The following is a 6,243-nucleotide window of genomic DNA, read 5'->3' on the forward strand; positions in this document are numbered from 1 at the left end:
ACGAATTATTTTTACTACCACGGAAAAATAATCATGAATTCACTGAGCCAGATAATAAGCTCATTGAAATTAATGTGTGGAAGCAATAATGGACTTCCTTGAGTATCTCTTTATACAGATATAAAGAATACCTATCACTTTCCATGCTTTCACATATACTATAGACCGGGACTTCCGTATACATATTTACAGGTGAAAAGTAAAAGTTAAACCGGTCCGTTGAATTTCCAGACATATCTTCTCTCCTCCTTCACTCATACATTTTCATCGTATTCTCCTGTGATTTCCTGGCAAATGATAATTACTGTCAACGATGAGGATAACATACCGGTTATAATATCGTGATTAAGGATATCGTGATAGCAATCGATTCGCAGAAATAAGCCGTGCATATGGTAATGACCCAAATAAATAACCACCTCCTACTATTTTATAGAGTATAAAAAACCCGGACCCATCAATTCAATGTTCAGTTACCAATTTCTAAAAGAGGGAGACGATTCGCTTGATAAAGACCATGGTAACTTTCATGACATTGTTAATTATAATTTTTTTTATTTCGTTAAATGATCCGACACTGATGGAATAGACGGAAGAATTTAGTCGCTGCTAATGAGGCTTCTTAACTATTAACACGGAAAAAAAATTTCGAATCGGGTATATATATAATATTCTGGAGTCAGCAATATCTCTACAGTGTTCAAAAAAAGAGGAAAAGAGGAAAATTTTCAGCTGAATTTTCCGTCCCAAATTTCGGAAATTTTGATCGTGTTCAAGTTCCACTGAAATTTCGGGAAATCTTGTCATTGAACAACTAAATATTTCATTGATTATCTGTTCAAATGATCCGAAAATTAACAAAATACTTGATTTTTCAGTTCAAATATTCTGTGAAAATTCAGAAAAACCAGGAAAAATCAGGAAAAAATTGAAAATTCATGTCATTTTGATTCTGAATATTCATGTTCCACTGAAAATTCAATCAAGCTGACAAATTTCCATCTCACTCTTCCTGAAAACTCATGAATTTTTCGTGAATTCTACTTAAAACTTGAAATTTCATATCCATTTTTTTTCCTAAATCCAATTGAATGTCACTCTCATGAGATTTATTTTAATATCTTCCATGAAATTAAAAAAAAAATTTAACATTGTATTCCGGAAGTCAGGATCGTATATTCTGGCATCCGGAATAATACACCGGAATCCAAAATATTTACTTCTTGATTCCAGAATAATATTCCGGAATATTTTATGCTCAATTCCGGAATAACAGGCCGGGGACTTCCTCGCATTGAAATACGTTGCGTCTACAAGAGATCGCATGCACTGACGACACGCCATCCGAATTCAATTTACGTAAAATTATCAATTAAATCAAAACATGAAATTAATTTACGTAAATTCGGACGGCGCGTCGCCAGTACATGCCATTTCTTATAGACAGAACGTATTTCAATGCGAGGAAGTCCCCGCAATATTATTCCAGAATTGAGGATAAAATATTCCGGATTCCGGAATACAGATATTCCTAATTGCAGAATATTATATACCCGATTAGAGGATATTTTTTTTCCGTGAATGCCATTCGTTAACTAACAACTTTATAATAATTTTTAAGAAATTTAATCATAATTTTTGCTCATTATTACCTTGTAATTTGTCTATGAAATTTCATTTTTTGTAGTACACTTACTTTGTTTCATCATGATTCTAATCGACAAATTGATTTCTGAATTATGAATATTGACAAAAAAATTGAAACTTGATACTCCCTGGCTGGATCTTCCGTGAGTTCTAGACCGCCAGAACCTGCCTAGTTTTTCAATTTTTTTTTACCATGTATGTATGGTAATAATAAATAACCACCTCCTGTAATTTTATGGAATATAAAAATCTTGAAAACATTGAACTGCATTTGAAGTGAAAAATGGTGAAATTTTAAATTGGACTGAAAATTTAATGGAATTTCAAATTCTTGAGCAACTGAAAGGCAAGAATTGCCCAATTTACTTGGATTTTCTTTCAAAACATGACAACCCAGTACCAAATTGCACAGAAATCTCAATGAAAATTGAGAAATGATAATTCAAGAATATATTTACCTAAATTTTCCCGGTTTCTGCTGATTTTCATGAAACAATTGAACTAAAATCACATTTTCCATGAATTTTTTCATCAAATTCTGAATTCCCAATGACCAAATAGTCTGAAATTTAAATGTAACTGTCACTCGATGAAAATTTTCAGCTATAATACCCCAAGACCTTCAAAATTATCCGATATTTCCCGAATGTTTTGTTGCATAGCAACGAGAGGGATCAGTTTTACAGACTAAACTAGGATTTTACTGCAAAACTGATCCCGGTCGTCGATATGCAGGAACACTTGAGGGAAATAGCCGATGAATTTTGAAGGTCGAGGGGTATTCGGAGGACAATTTCTTCAATTCTTATTTTGGCCGATCAGGGTGCAGTGTTCGGGGTTACGGGATACATTTCATCAAAATGTGAGGAATATCGGTCAAATTCGTAGAAAACAATTCACAGGCTATTCCCGGCTGCAGCCCGGGAAATTATCAGTGCGAAACGCGTCACGTGACCCCGAATACTGCACTCTGATTGGTCAAAATCAGAATTGAGGAAATTGTCGAGTGAAAATTTCACTGAAAAGGAACAGTATACACTGTTAAAAATTTTCGTCTGAATTTTCCGAGCCAAATTCCGGAAATTTTTAACATGTTCAAGTTCCATTGAAATTTCAGGAAATCTTGTCATTCAAAAATTAAATATTCTGGAAATCAATAAAATACTTGATTTTTCAGGTGAATTATTCCATGAAAATTCACAAAATCAGAAAGATTCAGGGAAAAATTGAAAATTCATGTAATTTTGTTTCTGAATATTCATTTTCCACTGAAAATCCAATCAAGTCGTGAAATTTCCATCTTAGTCCCACTAAAAACTCACGAATTTCCGTGAATTCAACTTAAAACGTGAAATTGCGTAACCATTTTTTCCCTAATAACTTCGATTCAATGTCACTCCCATGAGATTTCTTCCTATATCTTGCATGAAATTTCAAAAAATTTCTAACAGTGCATCACTCATAATAATTTCCCCGCAGATGCTCTGGAAATTTCTCTTCCTATTCGCCACAATTCTGGCGACAGTGGTGAGCCTACCGGCAGATGATTCAGTCCGCGGTGGTGCAATAACGGTCTATCCAATTCCTCAGAGGCCCTTCTACGCAGGCAGTGACTCCATTTATCCAAAGCCAGCGCCTACTCAAGCGAGTAACCGTAACCGAGGATAATTACAAAAAAGAAAAGTCTCCTAATCGTAAATATGTGTCGCGAAACGAAAAACAAAACTACTAGACTGGTAGCATTGTTAGAGCACTTCAAGGTCACGATAAAACACTTTCTTCCTTATGAAATCTAATTTACGTTTACTGTCATTTCTCTGCTGAAATCAGGCATTCGGATAATTCTCCCGGAGTGGGGAGTTGGGGAGTCATATTACTGTTTAATAACACTCGTCACGTATTCTCGTTACACGTAAGATCACGCAAGACCGAGAGTCACAATTTAGGCTGATGAATTCGTTTTTTCTCAGATTCGATGCTTTGTGCAGTGTTTCTAGTGAATATGAATAAATGAATAAATTACCTGGATTATGCTTTTTTTTAAATTTCTTGTACACTATTAAAAATTTAATATTAAAATTTTGGTAAGAGTCTTCGAAATGTTTAATAAGTAACATATCCACTGAAAATTCAAGGAATTTTGTTCTTGAAAATTCTTAATTTCATAAAAAATCCGTGGGAATTGTAAATTTAAGTTTAATTATTCCAGAAAATGGATGAAAAGTCTGGAAAATTCAGAGGCATCTCTCCATGAATTTCAGGTTCGTCTGAATTTCCAGGGAATTCATTCAAAAACTCCTGGAATTCCAAGAATTTTAAAGGAACTGCGAGAAAATTTGAGGAAATGTAGCAGGGAATATTTATTTTTATTAAAAATTCATGTAAATTGGAGAATTTCCGTCGAATTATCACAGAAACCGCAAATTCCATTCACTTTTTTCCCTTAAATCGAATTCATCGTCTTTTTCCGGAAAATTTAGTCAAATGTTTTTAACAATGTATATTGTATTTTCAAAATAAAGACTATTGTGTGGGTTTTTCTGTTTAATAAAAAATCCTATCCAACGATATCTTCTGCGAAGAGAGAAAAATCTGTTAAAAATGTTTGCGCAAATTTTCATATAAAATCTTCCAGTGACAGTTCCGCCAAAATATCAAAGAACTATTGTCATTGTAAATTCCACATTTTCATTGATTTTTTATATAACATCCTAAAGAACATTGACATTTTTTTTTAAATTTTTTTGCGAATTATAAACTCGCTATATACCCCGCGGGCACGAACGACCCATATGTGGGATTGATGGTAGCAAAAAATAGAGTCAGTACCGGAGGGTCAATTATTCAATGAAAAAGAAATAGGAATCAGAAAAAATCAGGTAAATATATCCTTGAATTTTCAATTGATTGAAAATTCAAGGAAGGAAGTTAGAATAGTTTCGTTGTTGCATTGCTGAAAAATTTGAAAGTCCAGTAAATTTTGAGTAATGACAACCTCAAGAGCTTTAAAACAGCTTCGTTGCAACCAAATAAGAGTGTCAAGTTGTAAAGCGCTTAAAATCGCAAGCACCTGCGCGGGGGGTTATTCTGAAGAACTTGATACACTTGTTTGTTTGCGGAAAATACACAGAGATAAAAAATATAATTGAGGAAATAATAAATGTATACTAATAGAAATTTTGGGAAATTTCATGGAAGATATTATAGTAAATCTCATGAGAGTGACATTGAATCGAATTTAGGGGAAAATGGTTATGAAATCTCAAGTTTTAAGTAGAATTCACGGAAATTCATGAGTTTTCAGTGGGAGTGAGATGAAAATTTCACAACTTGACTGAATTTTCAATTATTCCCCGATTTTTCCTGATTTTTCTGAATTGTCGCAGAATAATTGAACTGGAAAATCCAGAATTTGATTGATTTTTAGATCATTTGAACAGAAAATCAATGGAATATTTGATTTTTCAGTGACAAGATTTCCTAAAATTTCAGTGGAATCGAGGCTTTTAATATTTTTAGTCATTCTCTCATCGTGTGACATGAAAAAACCGATTTCTTGTGGCAAGAAATTCTTTCTTTATCATAAAATGTTCATGTTCAAGTCATGAATACTTCACCGAAATCTGACATTGTCTGACACATTATCCGAAATTCCTATCCCAAGAAATGTATCCTCAAGACATGAGATATTTGGCGCAAGAAATTAGTTTTGTGATATTATGACGACATTTCTCTCAGTACAATTTTTCTCCAACTTTCTCCTTCGTACAGATTCACTATAAATATCTGTTGTCAATTGCTATTAAACCCACGTAACTTAAAAATTCTCTCCCCCACAAGCTTCCATCCTCCCACAGTTTTTTATTTCTTACTTACCGAGGTGCCGATATTGTGCGGATTATGTGATTTCTCCATCCCGTGTATCAGACTGCACCTCACGTGCAACCTCCACTGCACTAGACACAATGAGATTATTGAAAAGGTAGGTTATACCCTCACATCGAAAATATTGAGCAAGACCGTTAAAAATGAACCGAGGCCCGTTGAAAAGTCATTTCCTTTATCATCCAACCACGAAATTTTATCGATTTCTGATGACTCGAGTTTCCAATTAAATGGGCCATAAACGACCATGTTTTTTCGAAAATATGTTGCGCAAATTTTCCGTACGTTCACCAGGAAAGAGCCGTGATAATCAACATCAAGATTTTGTGTACACTAAGAAAAAAGGTGAAGTAAAGATTACTGAGAAAGTCAAGTAATCATGAAGCAAAAGTCTGTTTTGCATAAAATAAATGCGAGGCAAACGGTGAATTCTCTCCGCTCACTCAATAAAACCGACTCATTGTCTGGTAATTTGTTTTGAAATTGTAAAGTTCATCCGGAAATTCAGCCAAAATAACGCCTGTCAACGTAAATAATTACTCAATGTTTAGAAATTTTTCTGTAACAGTGATCGATTTTCTTTTCCGGGGCATTGTATGATAAATTCACACTTTCGTTCAGGGATAGGTAAATTTAGCCGATTACACTGATAGGAAAATTAATTTCATTAACCCTTAAGTGGTCGCATAATGAGGGAATCTCCGGCGGTTT

The 6,243-nt window shown here is 33.9% G+C and overlaps 1 long non-coding RNA gene across 1 annotated transcript; it reads left to right on the forward strand.

Annotated features, from left to right (window-relative positions):
* Positions 1-476: 476 nt before the first annotated feature.
* LOC107035746 lies at positions 477-4,184 on the forward strand. The gene is made up of 2 exons (XR_001460754.1): positions 477-520; positions 3,127-4,184. It is a non-coding gene; the product is annotated as an uncharacterized LOC107035746 (long non-coding RNA).
* Positions 4,185-6,243: the final 2,059 nt, after the last annotated feature.

Source organism: Diachasma alloeum, unplaced genomic scaffold (assembly GCF_001412515.2).
Source record: "Diachasma alloeum isolate Michigan unplaced genomic scaffold, Dall2.0 Dall_scaffold_00200, whole genome shotgun sequence".
NCBI classification, from domain to species: Eukaryota; Metazoa; Arthropoda; class Insecta; order Hymenoptera; family Braconidae; genus Diachasma; species Diachasma alloeum.